Raw genomic sequence first — 17,736 nt, forward strand, 5'->3', positions numbered from 1 at the left:
AGAGCTCTCCCTCTCCGATCACCCAGGAGATTGTCACCCAGCAGGTGCTGAGCGGGGGACTCTTGTTGGTTTCAGATGCCGGTGACCTTCGAGGAGGTGGCTGTGTATTTCACCCAGGGGCAGGGGGCTCTGCTGGACCCCGCTCAGAGAGCGCTCTACAGAGACGTCATGCAGGAGAATTACGAGACGGTGACCTCGCTGGGTAAGGGATTCCCGTGACCTCGGCTGTTAAAGGCATGAAGTCTGTGATCTGCCCAATTCAGCTTCTGCTCAGATTCTTTCCAGGTTGCTTAGATTTTAGGAGAACGGGCTGCACAGTCCCCAGATCCAGTGAGACAGAGACTATCAACTCCACACCTCTCCCATGGCAGGGGGGAGACAGAAACAATGGAGATGCAAACTATCCCTATCTCCACAGCTGTCAAGGGGACGGACGCTTGTATTGGCCTGCCTGTGTTATTTCTCACTCACACACAGAATCCCTGTTCCCCTCCCTTCCTGGGGCTAGCTCCATCTCTGGGCAGGTTTCAAAATAGGCAGGAGCTTAACATGTGAGCTGTGTCTGCATCAGCAAGTCATCCAGGCTGCACCCGTCCTGAAAACTTACACTGGTGATGCCACACATCCCTCCACAGATGTCTGCCTTTCCCATCAGGGCTCAATGACCATGTTCCCATCCGTTCAGGATTTCCCGTTCCCAAACCCGACCTGATCGCCCGGCTGGAACGAGGGGAAGAGCCGTGGGTCCCGGATCTCCAGGCCTGCGAGGACAGGGTGATCCTGCGAGGCCCCTGCACAGGTGAGGAAACAATTAAATTAGTACCAACCATCTGGGGAGTGAAGGGAAAAAGCTGGGGCTCCCACAAATGTGCTCTGAGAGAGTTCCCCCAATTCTGCCCATCTCACCCAGGTTGGGGCTGTAGCCAGCAGGTGTCACGTCCTCTTGGAGGATGTTGCTCACAGCTTCACACCCAGCCCAGCTGGCAGGAGCACCATGACTTTACTTCCCCCTGGATGTTTGGATGGGATGTGGAGGCAGCACTGAATTTCTCAGCCTTTCCACTAGTTATTGTGTTGTTAACCCTCTTTGCTCTTCTCCTTCTGTTTCTCTCTGGCACTGGGACTGACTGCTGTCTGGATTCTCTCTCTCCCTGTCCCAGCAGGTGATGGGATGGTGCGTGAAAACAAGGAGGAGAATCCACATCAGGAAGATCCTGGGCAAGTGGAAGCTCATTGGATGCTATTGGAAAGATATGAAGGGAATTTTTCCCAGAGTCAGGAGCAGCAAAGAGCCTGGGGAAATAAGCACAGGTCAGAGAGGCAGCTGGGATCACATCCAGAAAAGAAAGTGGGTAAATCCACTGATCATGGGGGAGTTTGCAAGGACCTCGAGGAAACCACAGTCCAGCAGAGATCTGCATCAGGCATGAGAAATAACACATGCCCTGAGTGTGGGAAAAGCTTCAATCGGAGCTCAAACCTTATTTCACATCAGAGACTCCACACCGGAGAGAGACCTTTTAAATGCCTGGACTGTGGGAGAAGTTTTAACCAGCGAGAACACCTTGTTAGACATCAGAGGCTCCACACAGGAGAAAAGCCCTATAAGTGCCTGGAGTGCGGGAAAAGCTTCATTCAGAGCTCACATCTGATTAGACACCAAAGAGTCCACACGGGAGAGAGACCCTATATGTGCCCCGAATGTGGGAAAATGTTTCGTGATGGCTCAGCCTTTATTAACCATCAGAGAATACACACAGGAGTTAAACCCCATAAATGCCTGGAGTGCGGGAAAAGCTTCGTTCAGAGCTCACAGCTTATTACACATCAAAGAGTCCACACGGGAGAGCGCCCCTACAAGTGCCCAGAATGTGGGAAAATGTTTGGTGACGGATCAGTCCTTATTAACCATCGGAAAATCCACACAGGAGTTAAACCCCATAAATGCCTCGACTGTGGGAAAAGCTTCAATCGAAGCTCAACCCTCATTAGACATCAGAGAACACACACGGGAGAGAAACCCTTTATATGCCTGGAGTGCGGGAAAAAGTTTAGTGAAAGTTCGGCCCTCATTGTACATCAGAGACTCCACACAGGGGATAAACCCTATAAATGCTCTGACTGTGGGAAAGGTTTCATTCTAATCTCACGGCTCCTTGCACATCAGAGAATCCACACGGGCAAGAATCCCTATAAATGCATCGAGTGCGGGAAAAGGTTTAGTGACAATTCAAACCTTATTATACATGAAATTAGCCACACGGGAGAGAGACCCTATAAATGCCTGGACTGTGGGAAAAGCTTCAGTCATAGCTCAGATCTTATTAGGCACCATAGAACCCACACTGGAGAGAGACCCTATAAATGCTTGGACTGTGGGAAAAGCTTCAGTCAGAACTCAAATCTTATTATACATCAGAGACTGCACAAAGGAAAGAAACCTTGACTGTGGAAGAGCTTTCAGTTGGGACTCTGATCACATCAGGCATCAACAAATCCATGCAGGGAAGAAACCTCTTAAATGTCCTTAGGATGGAAATGCTTCAAGTGAAATGAACGGCGTATTGGAGCTCAGAGATTCCGCACAAGAGAGAACTTCTCTTTGGGCCCTGACCAGGGTTGGCCATATTTTTTTGTTTTTAAATATTCATTTCCTAGTTCCTGCGCACATTAGTGGCTTTTGGCGCTCAGAGATAGCTGCCTGGAACATGAAAATCTTTTCTTGAGAAAAAATGGTTTTGAAAGTATTTGCAGCCTCAATCGAGACAAAAGGTCAAAAACTTGAAATTTTTCACCAGAAGGGAGAAAAAGAAAGAAAAAGAATTCATTTTCAGGAGGACTAAAATGGACTTTTTCAACTTTCTGGCTGCCCACCTGCTTGACTCTTGCCAGTTTCACTTTCTCCCTGCAATGGGGAGATGAAATGGAACTGGGTGCTCATGTAGATCATGCTCTGTGTGCTAACCAACTTTTTAAGTGCCAAATGGCTTTTCAGGTTTAATGACCATCTGGGAACTTATCCAGGAAGTGGAATCTCAGCTTGGCCTCCGTTAGAAACTGAAAAGGTAGGTGTGGAAAACGAGCCTGGAAGAGTTGTAATCGGGATTAATTCCCAATGAGAATGGGTGAAGTTTGTCCCAGTTAACAAACTCCACGGAAACAACAGATACTCCTCCCGAGCTCTGGAAAGCAGCCTCTCCTGGGTGGCTGAAAAGAAATCATGCAGGGAGAGGAAATCTCTAAGGAGATTTGGATGGCGTATAGGTGATTGAGACGGTGATATGAAAATGTCCTGACTATGTAAATAGTTAAGCTTATATAAGTTGTTACATTATTTCTTTTCTTTCTATCTGGGAAATAAGTCATTCTGGGTGCTACTATTTTAAACTCAAAGATTTGGATGGGAGTATAACTGACAGGGATGGTGATGTGAAAATACCCCGACAGAAAAAAACAAAACACTATGTAAATTAAGTGTACCTAATTTGAAACGTCTTGCTTTATTTCTTTCTATCTGGGAGATAAGTCATTTATGGTGTCAACATCATAGCCTGGTGTACGTTTAAAAGTTAGGTCGATGTAGCTACATCGGTCAGGGGTGTGAAAAATCCACACACGTCCTGAGTACCGCAGCTATGCAGACCTAGCTTCCTGTGTAGAAGCAACAAAGTTGATGGAAGATTGCTTTTGTTGACTTAGCTACTAATCCCTTCCATCAGTGCAGGTTGCATCTACACTATGGGGTTATGCTGGCATGGGTACAGTACCATATGAATGGTCTCTGTAGTGTAGACATACCGTCAAACTCCATCAGGACAATGAGCAGAGCTGAATGGGGGGTGATGTTATGTTGCGAGAGAGGTTAGCCAACTCTCTCAAAATGCAAAAATTGACAGTGAAACTCAGCATAGGATTCAGTGCGCAAGTGTTTCCTTTGGGAAATTTCTCCGACATGTCTTCACACATCGTGACCTATGGAAGAACACCAAGATTCAGGTCTATAAGACAGTTGTCATCCATACGCTCCTTTATGGATGTGAAACCTGGGTGACCTACCGACAACACCTTAAGAATTTGGAGAGGTATCACCAACAATGCCTCCGGAAAATCCTTCACATCAAGTGGGAAGATTACCACACTAATACCAGCATCCTCACTGAAGCCAATGTCACCAGCACTGAAGCAATGATCTTATGCACCAACTACGTTGGGCTGGATATGATGTGCGAATGGCAGATTTTCATCTCCCAAAACAAGCTCTCTACTCTCAGCTCCCCTATGGTCAGAGATCTTATGGTGGTCAGAAGAAATGCTACAAAGATGCATTGAAAGCATATCTTAAGAAAACTGATGTGGCCTTCATAAGCTGGGAGGAACAAGCCACCAACCAACCTCAGTGGCGCCATATCCTCCATCAGGCAGTGGCCTGCTTCCAGGAGAAGTGTCTTTCCCTCAAGGCTGAAAAGAGAGCGAGAAAGAAGGAAAAAGAAAGAACTTTCTTCCAGCAGGCAGCTGACCCGCTAGGAAATGTCTCTACCTATTGCGGGCGGATCTGGGATTCCAGGATTAGATTCCTGATCATCTCAGTGTGTCCTTGAAGCATTTCTTCTATCTGCCTTGTGTGCGGTTACCCACTTTCAGTGCTCCGTACAGCCACCGCTTTGGCATTCTGGTGTCATCCATTCTCAACACGTGATGGGGTAATGAGTGTGGCTTCGGTCCTTGTGGAGTGACTGCCTTCCAAAACCTTGTTATTGGTAACTTTGCCATTTGACGCGGAGGATGGCAGGCAGATGTCGCAATTTAACTTAGCCAGAACCCTGATGTGATGCCTATAACAGGACCAGGTCTCATGCCCATACAATAAATTGGACAGAACACCCACTGCATAGGTTGGTTGGACGCTTAGCACCGTGTTGCTGCCAGATTCTGCCTGATCGTCGGCCAAAAGATGAACTTGGCTTTGATGCGGCTTGTCAGCTCCTTGTCTATAGTAGCATCGTTCGACAATGTGCTGTCAAGATCACTGAAGTCTGCGACAGCCTTCAGCTGTGTGCTGCTGACGGTGACTTAGGGGTTCCCAGGCACAGGTTGATACATGACTCGTGTCTTTTTCAGATTTTAAAGGCACCAATTCTAGCTCTTTCTCCAAATGGGTGAGCACTGGGATCCTAAATAGAGCTGCTCAGATGACCAAGATGTTGCTGAATGGCGTTTCCTTCCGAGTACATCTCCAGGCAACCGGTGTCATCGGCCTCAAACTATAACTCTCTAAGCACTGATATCCTTGCGTGACGAATGTATGGGGATGTGTGCAAGTACTTTATAGATCTGCGCCGCAAATGTGTTTTGCAGATGTATTTGGCAGGCAGGGCTTCCGCCACGCCTGTTCCAGACACAGGAATGTGGTTGCACCTGCTTGAGTGTGTCTCCGCTGGAAGTTAGGCCAGGTGTGACCAATGGCAAAGACAAACACGTTTGCATGCAAGGCAAACAAAGGCATGAGGAGAGCAAGTGGGGGTGAATGCCTACTGAAAGATCTCAACAAGGCCTGCAGATGGGCTTCCTGGTTCTTGAAACAGGGTCAGTGAACTTTGAGAGAGACTTTCCAAAGGTTTACTGGACTGTAAAGAGGGGGCAGAGGATCCTGGAGTTATCCTTCACCTGAGGAAAGAAGGAAAACCAGCGCCTTGCACTTTGTGGGGAGCTGACTAAAAGCTAGTCAGCCGTTGCTGGGAAAGAAAGACTAGTGAGGGACTCCCTTGAACAAAAACTGTAACTTGTTAAGTGGGGTCTTTGCCATTTGAAAGCATATTTTTACTGTTGGTTGGTTGTAACCCTTTCTATCTTTATGCCTTATCCGTGGAGTCACTGAAAGCCTCTCTTTAATTAAAATAACTCGCTTTCCTTTTGAGCTAAATCCGTACTTCGGTTGCGTTGAAGCAGTTGTTAACTCCTGTCAGGAAAACCAGCTGTTGTTTCTGCCTCTTTAAAGGAGCCGCAAACTTCCTACCTTTGCTGTGACTGTAGAGAGATTGGGGCCGTGCCTTACCGAGAGATGTGTCTGAATAGCTCGGGGACTGCAGTTCACAGACCTGCTAGACAAGCTTTGGGCTGGGAGAGCCGCCCCTCCCCAGGAGTTTGCTGGCCCATCAGGAAGCTGTCCCACAGCTCAGCAGCAGCAAAGTTCCCCCTTGTTAAGGCTGAGGGGGTAACACAGTGTCCCACCGCTCTGGGTATCCGGAGCGGCTCGTTACGCTCTCCAATCAAAGCTGTTGCACTGCGGGCAAATAATTAAAGTGTTATGGGAATGGGGGACTGGATCCTGGGTCTCCCCTACCTTGGGTAAGTGCAATCTACACAAGGTTGTAGAGAGTCATTCTTCTGCTTGTGCTGTCTCTCTCACCCCTTCTGTGGCCCAGGTGACTCTTTAAGTCTTGTTGCTGAAAACGGAACCGAGCGCCCAGCTCCCACGAGGGTTCCCAGCTGTGAATTGTGCCTCCCTGCAGCCCGCTCTGAAGCCAGGTCTAAAACTAAAGCGGCGGTCGGCCTAGTGCTGCTGTTTACGCCTGTGAAACGTTTCCTGCTCTGTGTAATGTAGCGAGGATGACCTAACCCCCGGTTGATGGAAGAATTCTTCTGTTCACTGAGCTGCCCCCTCTCGGAGAGGTGGATTCATGATCGCGATGGCAAAATCCCTTCCTTCGCTGTAGTATCTACACCCTTTTGGATGCCTTTCTGTGCGAGGGGTGGGAATTCGCCCCCCCCCCCCCCCCCGGTTGGCATCTCCCACTGGCTAGTGTAGACAGCTCCTCACCTAGCATGCTGGCTTTATGCATCATGGTCTACAGAGCCTATCTCTCCCTAGGGATTGTATACGAGTTTAGGTGTCTAATTCAGGCTTTGTGTATCACGGTGATTTTCCAAGGCGCCTAGAAGCTAGGCTGACTGTGATGTTGACTATCTTTGCAACGTAGCACAGCTCCTTGGGGTCCAGGGCTGACTGGAGAGACAGGCAAGCAAACTGGGAGCAAGGAAACCACCTGCTGTGTCCAGAGAAACAGGGCTGTGCATTCACTCCTTGAAAATAAACAGGATATACCTGATTTGCAGCATCAGTTTGTCCTAATGAAAACAACCGGGCAAGAGCCAAAATACGAGCTAACCACCCAGGCCAAAAGGTGCATTTCTGGGGCCTGGATGGCAGGGGTGCTGCATACTTCCCTTTGCCTCTGCAGGGATTTCCCTACACTACCACCCCCTGAACTCTCCCTCCCCGCTCCGTTAGTGGTCAACTAGTTTGTTGCCATATTAGTCACATTACAACCCCCCTGTAAATAATCAAACCAATACCTCAGTAGTGTCTAGCCATCTCCACTGGCAGAGCCCAAAGTGCTTTGCAAAGGAGGGAAATCTCATTCCTCCTCAGAGCTGCTCCCGGAAACTTCAACTGTGACCCCCCCCAGACTGACGGACTTCCCTTCTGCAGGAGGTAGGTGTAAAGTGTCCCAGCTGAGCTCCCCTCCCCGCTCAGCTGCTCAGGGTGACCAATGTCCTGATTTTATACGAACAGTCCCGATATTCAGGGCGTTGTCTTATATAGGCTTCTATTACCCCTCCATCCCGTCCTGGTTTTTCACATTTGCTGCCTGGTCACTCTACGGCCATTCGCTAGACTGGTGTGGGGGGACCCAACCACAGGGTGTTTAAGCCGCTGGAGCCTAGATCGAGTCCAGCCATTGCCCTGCTTTTGGGGTCCCAAAGGCACATTCTTGGGGTGCAGAGCTTCTGTCTAGCACCCCCTGCCTGAGAGCTGGAACCTGCTGTGAACTCCACCCAAAGGTGTGAGCCTCTGGCTTCCCTGTTCGGCTCTCTCAGGAGGGAGGTGCAGGGCTGAAGCTTACAGCGCCCCCAGATGTTTTGCAGGGATTCCCGCCCCGCTGTTCTTTTACTGAACAGCTGCAGCACAAGAGAGCGGAGATCATGTAGAACACAACAACCATCTGGACCGCGGAACGGCCTGTACTAGATCCCTCTATTCCTTGGGGGACCATCTGCATTCAGGCTCCCCTGTCTCCTTCCGACTTCTGCGTGCTGGGTTGCTTCTCTCTCCTGGAGTTTTCTCCCTCAGCTTCTTTTCTCTCTCCTTGGCTGATCCGCGGCCTTCCTGTCTCCAGCCCCTCACTTATTGGGCCCCGGTTTATGCGTCTCCCTCCCAACCCCTGGCTTTCTTTGCGCTGCCTTTTAGTGACTTTCCATTGTTCTAAAAATCATGTATTTGAATTGTCGTTTTTGGAGGGGGGTGAATGTAAAATATTTCACTGACTCGAGTCTCCTTTAGCAGCTCAATACATAATATCAGCCAGGCAGTGGGGTGCCCCGTGCCTTCAAGGACACAGCCCTGGGAAGCGGGGTGCGAAGATGTACCATCTTGCAAGGGGGGGAAGCCCCCCGGATCCCCACCACCTTATTTTTGCAGCCAGGGCAGTTGGCTCACCCTCTCTAGGGTAACCTTCACCCCCTCTGCCCCTCCCCGTCTCAGGGGTCTCCCCTTTTCCCACCACCTGGCCCTGCACCTGCCCGGTTCTGCACCCGGCTCCTGCCCCCACTCCCCCAGTCCGCCTCTTGGCCCCGCTCCTGCCCCCAGCTGTCGGACCCTCCTGTGCGTTCAGTCCCCCCCAGCCCCGATTCCGCCTCCCGGATTGTCCTCCTTCGCCCCTGGGATCAGCAGCTGCTCCAGGCCGGGGCGGGGGGTGGAGGCAGGGTCAGGGCAGCAGCTTCAGCCGATGGCCCCGAGCACCCGCAGCGCCCCCGGCCCGGCCCGGCCCGGCCAGCCGCGAAGGCGGAGCGGGGCCGGGCGGCGGCAGCCGCGGGTCACAGCCGCTCCCGCTCTGCACATGCTCTGCGGGCTCGTGTTTACCTTCCCGGGTCAGCGGGCGTGACCGCCGCCGCCTCCTCCATTGTGAGCTGCGAGCCGGGCCGGAGGAGCCGCTGCTGCTCCCCCAGCCGTGCCGTGCCGTGCCGGGGCCAGCCCTTCAGGGAAGCCCCCGCGCCCAGCCCAGCCGGGACTTCCCAGCCCCCGGGGGCAGCCCCGGCTCTGCCGACCCCAGCCGGAGCCCGCAGGTGATGGGGGAGCCGGGGCAGGGCCGGGGCCGGGCAGGAAAGTGACTCTGCACAAGCGGCCCCGGGGGGAGCCTCAGACCCCGCAGCGCCGGGAATCTGCTGCCGTGTGCGGGGGGCGCCTGCCGGAGGGAGCCGGGCTGCGCTCCCAGCATCCAGTCGCTGCCCGCGCGGTGCCCAGGGTCTGCTCCGGGGCCAAGCGGGGAGAGTCGGGAAGGGGGGTTGGGGGAACATGGGTGGGCCCCGGCGGGGTTCCCCTGGTGTGTCTCGGGTGGCTTGTCAGGGGGGGAAGGGGTGAAAATCAGACTGAAATGGGGGGAACGGGAGAGTGGGGTGGGGTGGGGGCGGGGGAGGTTTTTCATTTTACAACGTGACCCCTTTACCAACATCTGAACCCCTCAGTGCTCCGAGACCAGCCCCTTCTGTTCCCAGAGATGGGCAAATCTCCCCAGTGCCGAACTGCTGCTGGGGCCATCTGTGCTCCAGCCCAGACATCGGTTCTGACAGGAGGCCGGATCCTGCACTAGTGCAGAGCCCCCAGGGTGTGATCCTTGCAGAGACTGTGTCCTCCTACTGCACGTGTGCGAGAGAGCCTCAATAACATGCTCTTAGGGAAGTTTGTGGGCCCTGTATGGATATCAATCTGCTCAACATTTGTTTCTCTTCTGTATAAATAGGGTTGGGAGGATTACATTTTGGGGGGTAAAGGTCAGTTCTACCCGACACATACAAATAGATGAATAAATATTTTCCACAGATAATAATCAAGATGTACAGAGAGGCAAAGTACGAAAAATGCTGCTCCAGAACTTCATCGAGTTGCTTTAAGGGTATTTGCTTGGTATCTTTTGACATGTGATGCAGCCAATTTGTGTTTTCATGGTTATAAAACTAACTTTAATTCCAGGATTTACAATCATGAAATAATTATTGTCTGACCCACCCCATAATTTCCTGTGAAACTGTGAAAATTGAAATCAATACAAATCAAAAAAAAAAACCTTGTAAATTAACACTGATATTATTCCACGCCTCCATATAAATATAATAATAAAATCACCACTAATGTAGCTCCTTTTTGTTTTATTAATAAAATATCGCTCCATAACATCTCACCTTTTTTCCTTTTTTTTTCACTTGCCAGATTTTGATATAAAATCCCTTCAAATTTTGTTGTTTCTCTATTTATAGATGATTAATATATTATCTGCATAACTATTGCTAATTTTTTCCCTAAATACCCACTATTAAGAACACCTTCTCCTTTCTAATTAACGGACATGTGACTCTTTCCCTAATTTTCTCTCTCTCAGTTGTCAAATAATAATATAAAAGCCTCTCAAAATTCACTGATATATTTCAACTGCAGTTGTTGGATTATATTAGATTTCCTCAGGTTTGGAGGAGAAATATAGCCCCGAGTCACTCATCTGATAACAAAAAGAAAATATCAGGAACTCTAAAGGCCTCTTGAATCTAGCAGAGAAAGGCATAAGGAGAAAGAACGGCTGGAAGATAAAGCCGGAGAAATTCAAATGGAAAATTAGGGTGATTAACCACTGGAAAAAACCACCAAGGGAAGTGGTGGATTTTCCATCTTTTAAGTTCAACACGGGATGCCTTTCTGGTCGACATATTTTAGTCCAACACAAATTACTGGGCTCGATGCAGGAGTAAGTGGACGAATTTCTCTGGCTTGTATTGTACAGGGGGTCAGACTAGGTTTTCTAAATTCAATGGTCTCTTCCCCTTCTGCCTTTAAAAATCTGTGATGGCAAATGGAGATTGGAGGATTATGAAGGGGGCACCCACCAGGGAGGCCCAGGGGAGAGGCCCCGTCCCCACTCACCCTGCTGCTGAGAATTGGGAGGGTGTTAAGTTTCCTGTCCCTGGACTCTACTGAGGGGCTCCACCTCCCATATCAGCAACTGGCTAGTAGGTGTGTTATGAATGGGAAACTCCCTGTCCCTCCTGCTGGGTAGGGCAAGAAGCTCTCTCTTTCTCCCCTTCTTAAGCCTCCTGGCTACTCGAGCAGGGTGGGGGCAGGATTCTGCTATTTTGTCCCTCCCAGAGCTTCCATTTTATCAGCCCAGCTCCCCTGTGAATACAAGGATTGTGGCTGGGGCAGTAGGTGCTGAGCGGGAGACTCTTGTTTCAGATGTCGGTGACCTTTGACGAGGTGGCTGTGTATTTCACGCAGGGGTGGGGGCTCTGCTGGACCCCAGGCATGAGCCCATTACAGGGACATCATGCTGGAGAACTATGAGACAGTGGCCTTGCTGGGTAAATGATTCCCTTCCCCTTGGGTATTGGAAGCCAGGGAGTCTGTGATGTGGCCGGTTTGGCTCCTGCCCAGGTTCTCCGCTGGTCACTGAGGTTACGTCTGCACAGCATCTGGGAGGTGTGGTTCCCAGCTCAGGTAGATTGACATGCACCAGTTCTGCTACAGCTAATGCCTAAAAATAGTGGTGCAGAGAGACGCTTGGGCTAGCCACCTGACTACATGCCCTGGGGCAGGGTAGGGTTGTAATCAAGCGGCTAATCCCAGCCACAGCCCTTGCTGCCATGGTCACACTGCTATTTATAGATGCTGGTGTTTGTAGACCAAGCTGAGAATTATACCACCCAGTGCCTGTGTAGACATAGCCTTCGATTTCAGGAGAAGGGCCCCAGAGTCCCCACCACCCATTTAAGACAGACTTTGATCTCCACTCCCCAGCCATGGGACAGGGGAATCAGAAACAGAACAGAGATGCTAATTCATCTCCATCCCTGCATCCTTTGAGGTGGCAGAAGCATTGTATTGTCCTGTCTGTATTTACTCAGGTCTGTTCCCCTCCCTTTCAGGGACTGGCTCCATCCATGGGCAGATGTCACTCACCCATGCTGACTGAGATCGGGCAGGAGCGTCCCACCCTCCAACTTTATGTCCCCCAGGGTGTTTGGAAGGGATGTGGAAGCTGAATCCAGTTTTTCCACTGTGATTCCTTGGGGCTTGGTGATTGTCTGTTACAACTAAATTATTTATTCCCAGCATGGAGGCTGCTTTATCTTTTTAATTGATTTTTAAAACCTCTCTTTCTGGCTTCACTGTGTGGTGCCGTCGTTGTACCTGGTGCAATATATTGTGAAGCTAGAGTGAGAATTTTCCTATCGGGAAGACGAGGAGGAAAATCGCAGTTGTGATGGATCATGCACCACCAGGACTCTCTTTAGAGAAGGAAAAATTACAGATGTGTTAGTAAAAGTTTCCCTTTCTCCATCTCCCCAGCAGTGATTGTGTTGTGTTTCCTCCCCCTTGCTGTTTCAAATTTGTTCCTTTCTCCTTGGCACAGAGGATGTCCTTTGTCTGGATTCTCTCTCTTTTTATTCCAGAGGGTGCTGGGATGGTGAGTGAGAATGAGGCAGAGAATCCACAGCGAGATGCATCTGAGGACGTGGATCTGCATGGAACGATACTGGGAAGAGCTGAGGGGAATTTTTACCAGAATCACAAACAAGAAAATGCTTGTGGAAATCAGCACAGGTCAGAGAGGCCACTGGGATACGATTTAGGGAAGAAAACTTGTGAACCCAGAAATCATGGTGGAGATTGCAAGGACCTCAAGGAAGCCACAGAAGAGAGAAAAATACATGCATCGAGTGTGGGAAAAGCTTCATTCGGAGGTCACACCTTATTTCACATCAGCGGATTCACACAGGAGAGAAACCCTATAAGTGCCTTGTCTGTGGGAAAGGTTTCAATCAGACAGCAAACCTTATTTCACATCAGAGGATCCACACTGGAGAGAGACCCTATAAATGCCTTGACTGTGGGAAAGGTTTCAACCAGGGTTCACATCTTATTAGGCATGAGAGAACCCACACGGGTGAGCAACCCTATAAATGCCGGGACTGTGGGAAAGGTTTCATTCAGAGCTCACATCTTATTAGGCATGAGAGAACCCACACAGGTGAGAAACCCTATAAATGCCTGGACTGTGAGAAAAGCTTTGTTCTGAGCTCAGATCTTATTTCACATCAGAGTACCCATACGGGAGAAAACCCTATAAATGCCTGGACTGTGGGGAAAGCTTTGATTGGAACATGCAACTTGTTAGACATCAAATGCACCACACGGGAGAGAGACCCTACAAATGCTTGGATTGTGGGAAAGCCTTTAGTGATAGTTCAGCCCTTATTATTCATCAGAGACTCCACACAGGAGAGAAACCCTATAAATGCCTCGATTGTGGAAGAAGATTCAATCGGAGTGCACACCTTACTAGACACAAGAGAACCCACACGGGAGATAAACCCTATAAATGCCCGGACTGTGGAAAAAGTTTTAATCAGAGCACATACCTTATTTCACATCAGAGAACACATACAGGAGAGAAACCTTATAAATGCCTTGAGTGTGGAAAAAGATTCAGCTGGAGCTCAAATCTGATTTCACATCAAAGAACTCACACAGGAGAGAGACCTTATAAATGCCTGGACTGTGGGAAAAGGTTTGTTGACAACTCTGCCCGTATTAAACATCACAAAATCCACACAGGAGAGAGACCCTATAAATGCCTTGATTGTGGGAAAAGTTTCAGTCGGCGATCAACCCATATTCGACATCAGAGAATCCACACAGGGGAGAAACCTTGAATGTGGAAGAAGCTTAATTGGGGTCAGCTTGTTTGAGGCATCAGCAAAACCATACAGGGAACAGAGCTGTTAAATGTCTTTAACACGGAAAATGCTTCCAGTGGAATTGACATTAGAGACTTCACACAGGCGAGAAATTCTATCAAGTTCATCACTAGGACTGGCCATAGTTTCTTAGAAAAGAAATCCAGTTCCCCGGCACATATCTTTGATTTCTCTTATGCTAAATCAGATTCATGAGGGCTGCAGATGAAAATATTGCATACGTGAAGGGGGGATTTAAATGAATCCCAAATTCTTGGCTTAAATCCCAGTTTCTATCAGACGGGAATTTGGGTTTTCTTCTTTCATTAGGATGATGTTAAAATAACACGCCTGTGTAAGAAGGCTCCGAATGAGGCAGGTATAGACAGTTCAGAGGAGAACATGGGTAAATCTGTTCTCCTGATTTTCAATCGTCTAGAACAAGCTCTAAGATGTCATTATATATAAATCTGAAAGTGTCTTATAACCCACACTGTTGTGGGTTTTCTCTCTTTGCTGAAGGCCCTTAGATCACATAATAGGATATTTATTTTGTTTTACAGGATGTAGTTCAGATTCATTGCGGACTTCACAAGACAAATGACCATTGGCTGTAATGCTTTCTTATTTTATTTGTACCATTTCCTGACTCTTTGCCATGAAATTTGAATGTTGTTTGAACAGTGATTATTATAAATCACCAGCAGCACAAACACGGATGAGGCCAGTGTGAGAGTCATGGGCTGAGACTGAAACTGAGAAGTAAATTCCTACCTGAACCCTGCAGTGACGTGAGATGCTGGGTTCTGGGGCGGGTGTGGGGGGGTGATTTTAGCTTTTCTTTCTTTCGTTGACATAATAAAGTAGAATTTAGTTTCTCAAACTCCCTGGGTCCTTTGTCTTGAATAATGAGTAAAAATGGCCTTTAATGGATTTGGAGGCTGGATGGAAATCATCTTTGAGACTTTTTTCCCTCACCCTGCGCACCGTGGACCGCATGTCGCCAGATCTGCCAACTCTACCGGCTCATAGCCATTGATGGAACTATCCTCCATGAACTTATCTAATTCTTTTTTGAACCCAGTTATGTTGGCCTTCACAACATCCTCTGACAATGAGACTAATAAGAAAAAAACAGTACCGTCATTCAGGGGGTTACATCCAACAGCCAGCATTTTAAATCTGTAGCACGCTTTTCCAAACCACAACACCGCCTTTCTTTATCTGTTTCTAAATTTATAACTGGGTTGTCTCGACGGGCACAAATTGTGACAGGCGTGCCCCCAGCGATAACAGTTTGCTACGCCATGGACCAAGAGATGGGGAAAGGTAAGAGCTACCGAAATTCTGTCAGGCATACCTCCATCCATCACAATAAGCTACCGTGGACTAGAGGATGGGGAAAGGTAGGGCTAGCAAATTGTGACAGGCGAACCCTCTTATCCATCCCATTTTGCTGTGGTTGGATCAGGGTGTGGGGACAGGGAGGGGCAGCACATTGCCACAGAGCAGCAGAAAAGAACACCCAGTAGACATCAGTTACTGCTACCGGTAGTAAAGTGAGCTGTCCTCCATCTGAGCAAGAGCCATCTACAGACAACAACCTCCCCACACGCACACTTCTCTCCACCCCCTCGAGCAGGACCAGGAGGGCCAGGGCCATAAATTCCTCCTCTCTGCCCTTTAACTATGGAAACCTGCAGCGCGAATCCCACCCAGAGCCAGTGTCACAGTGAACCATGCCCCCTGCGATTCAGGGCTCTGGGCAGGCTCTCTGGGCCCAGAACCCCATCACCCCCATGTCCCATTTAATGTTGGCGACCCTCTGGAACAATCCTGAGTCCTCATAGAAATCCTCCTTGTCCCCCGCTACTGGGGATCGTGCATCTCCTTCTTTCCCTCCCCCACGGACAGGCTTCTAGGCGAGGATAGTTCTAATGATCTAGTCATGACACGGTCCTGCCTGGAGTGCAGGGGACACTGGACCAGATCCCCTCTTGGGGTCCCTTCCAGTCCTACACGTCTAGGATTCTATGAAGACCCCTGACTGCTGGGCGAGGCTGCCCCAGAAGCAGGCTGGCTGCAGGGCAATGGGTCTATCTCTAGGACCGAGAAGGGAGCTGGGCTGGGAACGGGCATGAACTGCACTTGCAGCACTGCTTTGGAAATCCAGGGTCCCTGTATTTTCTTTTGCAAGATCCTGGGGCCCCCGGAGCCCGGGCTGCAGCCGGGAGCGGTGAATATGGAGCAGTAACATTCCCGCTGCTCCCCAGGAGACTCTTCCAGTACAGAGACGCCAGCCTGCCCAGCACGTCCCCAATAGGGAAGACGGATCTCGTCTCCCTCATGCACAAAAGAGCTGGGACCACAGACCTGAGGGGGAGACGACCCCCCACTGAGCAGCTCCTGCTCTCAGACACAGCACCCCTGGAGGGGCAGTAAGAGAGACCATCCCATGTGGCGCCGTCCCTGGTTGTCGGGGATGCTGGGGCGTGGAGAGGGCGAGAGACACCCCCGTCTTCTCTCACGTGTTTAAAGTTACGGTAGCCAGCGTGGACTAAAACTGTCCAGGTTCTGGGACGAAGGCCATTATCTGGGAATTCTCCTCCGGCCCTGTCAGCAACGCCCCTCTCCAGCCCTTTCGAAGCATGGCCGACAGCCCAGTGCCACTGTGACCATGTGCCCACGGGGAGGACCACTTAGGAATCACAGGGCATCCTGGGCCTTCAGCTCGCCACAGCCCCGCCTCCGCTGCTGACCTCCATGACGCCGACGGCTGCCCAAATACCTGCTAGCGCCTCCCGAAACAGACTCACTTTCTGCTAAAAATTTCTGCTAGGAATTTCACCGACAAAGAACGTGGTTAATGGCGTGTTAAGACGGCCCGGTGTGTATCTCACGCCGTTCCAGAGCAAATCTCAGCCCTCTGGATGCCAGGAAAGCCAGAGCTAAGGTACACGGCAGAATAGCTGCAACCCTGCCCTCCTTGGGCGATGCCCCGAGATGTCCATAGCCGCCCCCTCCCAGTCTGCCTTTGCAGAGTGTGCATGGCCCGCAGGGAACAGGGCAGGGGCAGGACAGAATCTCTCACCTTCTGTTTGCTAAGGCAGCTCTGGTTTCAGGTGAGCTGTGCTGAACCGGAGCTACCGGCACCTGTGCAAACACGGAACCTGCTGCATAGAAAAAAACCTGACACTTGGGACGTTTTACAGCCTCTTCCCCTTTAGGCCGAGGATGCAGCCAGCAGCATGTTTTAATCTACCCATCATTCAGCAAACGGACCACACTCATCGCCCACCTCACTGCTGACACGCCGCATGGCAAAGTGACCACTGTGCCCTGCTCCCAACACAACCTGTGAAAGGGGGAAACTGAGGTACACATGCATCTCTTCCCTTTCATCCTATACACAAGGGGGGCAAGCAGAGAGGCACAAACGTACACACACACACTCACAGACACTCAGGAGCCCTCAGATCACAATCACAGCTGTTCCAGGCTGCTCCAGCAAATCCTTCCATCATTCACGACAGTGGCACGTACCAGTAAATGCAGCCGGCGTGCATGCAGATAATTCCTGGTGACCGTGGCTGGATCCTGGCGGGGCGGAGGGCGGAGTTATGGTTGCATTGGGATGTATCTTAAATCTGCATTTCCTGGTTTTCAGAAATTTAAGTATACATTATCTTAACTTTTTATTTACTGCTTGGCCGAGATTTGCGTCGTGCTGAACTCGGCATCTGGGAGTGGCACCTGATACCACCAGGCTCCCAACATGTCTGTTCCCAGCTCATCCCCCAGACGGACAGGCCTTTCCCAGATGCCTGATCACATGTGGGGCAGAGAGGGGGCTCAGCCATGCACTGGGGGGCAAGGACACCCAGATCTCAGCACACACATGGGAGGGGAGAATGTGGGGCTGAGAGATGCTCCTTTCTCCTAATCACTCCCACT

At 50.1% G+C, this 17,736-nt stretch overlaps 1 pseudogene; it reads left to right on the forward strand.

The window, feature by feature from the left end:
* The window catches only part of LOC137141275 (zinc finger protein 850-like), a 28,220-nt pseudogene extending 13,505 nt beyond the window's left edge, over positions 1 to 14,715 (forward strand).
* Positions 14,716 to 17,736: the final 3,021 nt, after the last annotated feature.

This window comes from Emydura macquarii, unplaced genomic scaffold, assembly GCF_026122565.2.
Source record: "Emydura macquarii macquarii isolate MOO-44397 ecotype Brisbane River unplaced genomic scaffold, CSIRO-AGI_Emac_v2 contig_3035, whole genome shotgun sequence".
NCBI lineage: Eukaryota > Metazoa > Chordata > Testudines > Chelidae > Emydura > Emydura macquarii.